Below are 6000 nucleotides of genomic sequence, written 5' to 3'. Positions count from 1 at the left end.
AAGCCTGGGATTTTGACATTGGAGGCAAAGGAAGATCACATCAGAGGGCCCTGCTCAGTGCAAAGAGCACTAGGCCGGGTGCTGGAAGTGCTGACTTTCACTCATGACTGCAGCTGTCCCACTGTGATCCTGGGGAAGTGACCTCTGTGATCACTGTGGGTCTGAGTACTGTCATCTGTTCACTTCCATGTCCTTCCACTTCTGTGACTCTGTGAGGCTAACTCTATTTCTATTTTTTTTTTTTTTTTGAGACGAAGTCTCATTCTGTCGCCTAGGCTGGAGTGCAGCGGTGTGATCTCGGCTCACTGCAACCGCCGCTTCCCGGGTTCAAGCGATTCTCCTGCCTCAGCCTCCTGAGTAGCTGGAACTACAGGTACACACCACCACACCCGGCTAATTTTTATATTTTTAGTAGAGACAGGGTTTCACGATGTTGGCCAGGCTAGTCTTGAACTCCTGACCTCAAGTGATCCACCCCCCCGCCCCCGGTTTGGCCCCCCACAGTGCTGGGATTACAGGCATGAGCCACCACACCCCGTCGCCTAACTCTATTTCTAAAAGCTCTGACAGTTGGAGATTTCTCTAGCCCACTAGAGTTTCTGGCTTTGGGGGACAGGGAGGGAAGGGAGGGGAAGCTGTGTTATAAGAAGAAAGTTAAAAAAGTAAGCATAAATTATTTGAGCTTTAAAGAGACATTAACAAGCTACCATACTGAGGGTATTAAGAACACTAAAATTTGTTTGGCTTTGGATAGGGAAGCTACTGAAATTGAAGAAGAAAAGATGGGACTGAATGAGCACTCCTTGGGTTGGAGAAAAACCAACATGATCATTATATAATCATCATAATAATGATAATGGACATTTGTATAGCACTTGGCAGTTTACAAGTTACTTTCTTATAATAATAATTACCACTATATGGTACATTACAGTAACAAATACTTTTTAGGGCTTTACCCCGTGCCACTGTAAAAGTTGGTATTAGTGGAAGATGTAAATAGACTTATCTACATGATTAAGGAACTAGGAGGGGTGGAGGTTCAACACCAGCAGTTGGACAGCAAACATCTTAGCAGACCAGGCACATCTTCAGCCACACCCTTGGGTTCAACTTGGTGGTCTCCTGGTTGGGGTCAGGAGCAGAAGTGGGGCCATGGCCTCCACTTCCCTTCCTGGGCAATGTGCCTTTCTTTCATCACCATGGAGTCCTTGCCTTTGTTTTGTTTCTCCTTGTCATTTATTTCCATTAACATGCAGTGGTTTTGTCCTTTCTCTTCCCGATTATCACTTTCCTCACCTAGATAGAGAAGAACCAGCCCTCACCTAGCTCACTAGTCTGTATCAGGCTCAAATGAGGTGATGTATGTAAAAAGGTTTTGAGACGTTAAAAAGCACAGTCCAGAAATACCTGAAAGCATGTAAACTCTTATGATTTGGGGGCTTAGCAGGACCAGGAATTTGATCTCATTGCCTCCAGGTCATATCATGACCCTCTAGGATCCCTCCTCCCTGTCACACATCCCTCTATGGGCACATTGATTCCAGGATTTCCAGAGTACATCAGGGCTGAGTCGACCTCATGGCCCTCGTGGATTGTCTCTGATATGGTTTGGCTCTGCGTCCCTACCCAAATGTTATCTTGAATTATAATCCCCACATGTTAGGGAGGGACCTGGTGGGAGGTGACTCAATCGTGGTGCGGTTTGCCCCATGCTGTTCTCGTGATGATGAGTGAGTTCTCGCGAGATCTGACGGCTTAAAAGTGTGGCACTTCCTGCCTCACTCTCTCTCCTGCTGCACTGTGAAGAAACTGCTTGCTTCCCTCTCACCCTCTGCAGTTTCCTGAGGCCTCCCCAGCCATGCGGAACTGTGAGTTAATTAAACCTCCTTTCTTTATAAACTACCCCGTCTCGGGTAGTTCTTTTTTTTTTTTTTTTTGGAGACGGAGTCTCATCTGTTTCCCAGGCTGGAGTGCAATGGCGTGATCTCGGCTCAGTGCAACCGCCGCCTCCCGAGTTCAAGTGATTCTCCTGCCTCAGCCTCCCGAGTAGCTGGGATTACAGGCGCCCGACACTATGCCCAGCTAATTTTTGTATTTTTAGTAGAAATGGGGTTTCACCAGGTTGGCCAGGCTCGTCTCCAACTCCTGATCTCAGCTGGTCCACCTGCCTCGGCCTCCCAAAGTACTGGGATTACAGGCGTGAGCCAACACACCTGGCCCTCAGGTAGTCCTTTATAGCAGTGTGAAAACGGACTAATACAGTCTCCCTGGTTTCTCACACTTTTCTTCCATTTCATTGCTCTGTCCTTGTCTCACCTGAGTTGGGTATTTCCTCAGAGAATATTAAATATTTTTGCTGTCAATCTAGAATTGTAATTAGATAAGTTGGCAGCCAAAAGAAAAGAAACTTCATGAATTATAAAGCCCGATATTAAATGAATTTTTTGAACATTTGGTAAAGTTTATACCTTGTCTGGCTTCTTTGTTCCTTTCTCAAAACAATGATTTTCTCTTTCAAATATCTTATTCTCCGTTAAATTTTTCATTTACAACCAGAATGTGGCTTTTTTGCCTAGTCTGAGAGTCCTGACATCATCTTAACTAGGGAGTTTGTGGTTATTTGTAGCCAGGGACTAATGAGCAACAACAACAAAATGTCAGAAATACTTAGAGGATGAAACAGATTATTAAATTCTATTTTGTTACTAGCATGTCCATAAATTAATCTACCACCAATTTTAGCCATACATTGAAAGTCGGTAACCTTGTGAAATCCATGTAACTCAGTTTTCCAGAGAAAAAGATAATGTTTACTAAATCAATCACTGTTTGTTTGTTTGTTTGTTTGTTTTAGGCCAGATGCAGTGCCTCATGCCTGTAATCCCAGCACTTTGGGAGGCTAAGGAGGGAGGATTGCTTGAGGTAAGGAGTTCGAGACCAGCCTGGGCAATACAGTGAAACCTCATCTCTATAAAAACTTTTTAAAAATTAGCCAGGTGTGATGGTGCACACCTGTGGTCCCAGCTACATGGGAGGCTGAGCCAAGAGGATCTCTTGAGGCCAGGAGGTTGAGGCTGTAGTGAACTATGTTCATACCACTGCACTCTAGCCTGGGTAACAGAGTGACACCATCTCAAAAGAAAAATTTTGATGAGAATTATTGGAATAAATCTGTTAGTTATGATACATATGGAGAGAGAGGGGGAGAGAGATAATTGATTCTTGGGTTCTCTTTGTTTTAGAATTTTATTTATTTATTGACAGAGTCTCACTTTGTCACCCAGGCTGGAGTGCAGTAGTGCGATCTTGGCTCACTGCAACCTCCATCTCCTGGGTGCAAGCGATTCTCCTGCCTCAGCATCACAAGAGCTGAGATTACAGGCGCACACCACCACGCCCGGCTAATTTTTTGTATTTTTAGTAGAGACGGGGTTTCACTATGTTGGCCAGGCTGGTCTTGAACTCCTGATCTCTAGTGATCTACCCACCTCAGTCTCCCAAAGTGCTGGGATTACAAGTGTGAACCACTGTGTCCGACCAGTTTTAGAATTTTAAATGTAGTTATAAATAAAATGGGTTCTTGCCTAATTTTGATACCAAGTCAATTCCTTTTTAACAGAAATATTTTTTTAATATAGTGTACTTGTACTTTCTAGCCTACAAACAAATTTTATTTGAAATTTTTAAAAAGCAATTTAATACTAATACTTATTGGGCACTTGTCAACCATTAACCACAGTACTAGGCACTTTGCACCCATCATCTAATTTAATCCCCACAACCCTGTGAAATAGACTTTTTATTTTTATTTTTTTTTTGAGACGAAGTCTCGCTCCTGTCGCCCAGTCTGGAGTGCAATGGCGTAATCTCGGCTCACTGCAACCTCCACCTCCCGAGTTCAAGCAATTCTCCTGCCTCAGCGTCTTTTGTAGCTGAGATTACAGGCACCTGCCGCCACGCCCAGCTAATTTTTGTATTTTTAGTAGAGACGGGGTTTCACCATGTTGGCCAGGCTGGTCTCGAACTCCTGACCTCAGGCGATCCACCTGCCTTGGCCTCTCAAAGTGCTGGGATTACAGGCGTGAGCCACCGTGCCCAGACAAAGTAGACATTTTTAATTAGGTTGATTGAACATTAGGATACATTTTCTACCAATAATAGCAACCATTTCTTGAGAGCTAACTGTGTGCTCGACACTCTTCCAGGCACTTGAATTTTCACTTAATCTTCACCATAACCCTGAAAGTGAGGCTTTATTTTCCCCAGTTTCCAGATGAGGACCCTAGGGTTTAAAATGGTTAAGTGAATCATCCAAGGGCATAGAACGAGTGAGTGGCAAAGCTAAACTAGCCTTGGTCTTCTGCTTCCAAGTACAGAGGATCCATGCAACCCCCAGATCAGTACCAGCCCACTGAGTTTATCCACTCAGTCATCAGTCTGCAGCCCAGGAGCTAAAATAATTCATCCCAGTCATTTCAAATTTTAAAGTTCTTAATGGAGGAATTACAGTCACGTGTGCCTTAATGACAGGGATATGTTCTGAGAAATGCTTCATTAGGCAACTTCATCATTGTTGTGCAAACATCATATAGTGTACTTACACAAACCTAGATGGTATAGCCTACTACACACCTAGACCATATGGTATAGCCTATTGCTGCTAGGCTGCAAAGCTGTACTGCATGTTACTGTATTGAATACTGCAGGTAGGGTAGATGTAACACAATGGTAAGTATTTGTGTATCTAAACATACAAAAACATCATAGAAAAAATGGTATTATAATCTTATGGGACCACTGTTGAATGTGTGGTCTGTCGTTGACTGAAACATCGTTATATGGTGACTTGACTGTATTTACAAAGCAGGGTAAAGGGAGCAAACACCAACAGACTACCGTATACGAATCCAGTAAAGAAACAGAAACAGAAACCAACTAACATATGAACAGAATCTAACAGAATGCATTGATTCGTCAGGGACACCGACTTAACATCACATGGTAGAAGACCTCTACAACAGCTCCCAGTAATCTCTGCCTCCTGGCAGTCATGCCATCATATAATCCTCTTGTGCATGGAGTAGAATATAACAAAAGTGATGGGGTGTCAATTCTGAGATTAGATTGCAAATGAATCTGGCTTCCATCTTCCTCACCCTCTGTTTCTCTCTCACTTGCTTGCTATGATGGCAGCCTGCTTCCATATCGTAAACTGCCTTGGAACCAAGTACCACTACCAGGGAGACAAACTATTGCTTAGAGGATGCTGACGGGAGCAGCATGCCAAAATTGGAAGAAGTAAGTCTCTTCCTCTTCCTCCCATCTACCTTTCCTTTAGTGCGCCTATTCACAGAACCAGCTGGTAAAGGAGTGATGTGATTATAGAGTCCCAGCCCCAGCATCAAAACACAGAGCATAGAAGGATGGGCTTGCAGCTGAGAAATCATAACTGACCATCTGGTCCAGTCCACCCCTTTGGCCCCTCATCACTCATATACACCCTTCTATACACACTTGAACTTCCATACAACAATATGGTTTTACATCTCTGCCTAATAACATGCAACTAGCCTTTGTACAAATGTACTCTTACCTCTCCCAGAGAAAAAAAGAAAAAAAGACACAAAATCCCAAAAGTAATTGTGTTCATTTCCAGATGACAGTCACAGTATCTGTTTCTGGGTGACATGAATATCAGTCTCGCCTGATCATTTAGTTACAGTCCCATCTGAATGTTCTATGATCTAGAGGCTAAATTTTAATTTTGTATAAGATGTTTGTATCAGTAGTATTTACCTTAGTGAAAAATAAGAAACAAATCAAGTATGAGGCAATGAAAAACAGGACACTGGCTCATACAGACCTGGTTTAGATCAAATAGCTCCACAGATAGTAAACTTGAGTGTGCGTCTTCAATATTGTAAACCTCAGCTCTTGAATGTGCAAATTGGAGTCACAATTCCTATCCCACAGATAAATTAAAGCGTGTTCTGCTGA

General features: G+C 43.1%; 1 long non-coding RNA gene across 1 annotated transcript in view; it reads left to right on the top strand.

The window, feature by feature from the left end:
• Positions 1 to 253: 253 nt before the first annotated feature.
• Positions 254 to 6000, top strand: part of LOC100608827 (uncharacterized) — a 60975-nt gene continuing 55228 nt past the window's right edge. Inside the window, exons 1-3 of the long non-coding RNA XR_001707164.3 lie at positions 254 to 1871; positions 2858 to 2925; positions 5197 to 5301. This is a non-coding gene — a long non-coding RNA (uncharacterized LOC100608827). The remainder of the gene's footprint in view (positions 1872 to 2857; positions 2926 to 5196; positions 5302 to 6000) is intronic.

The sequence above is a fragment of the Pan troglodytes genome, chromosome 9, assembly GCF_028858775.2.
Source record: "Pan troglodytes isolate AG18354 chromosome 9, NHGRI_mPanTro3-v2.0_pri, whole genome shotgun sequence".
NCBI lineage: Eukaryota > Metazoa > Chordata > Mammalia > Primates > Hominidae > Pan > Pan troglodytes.
The sequence above is the reverse complement of the archived record's forward strand: the minus strand, read 5'-3'. Positions and strand labels throughout refer to the sequence as shown.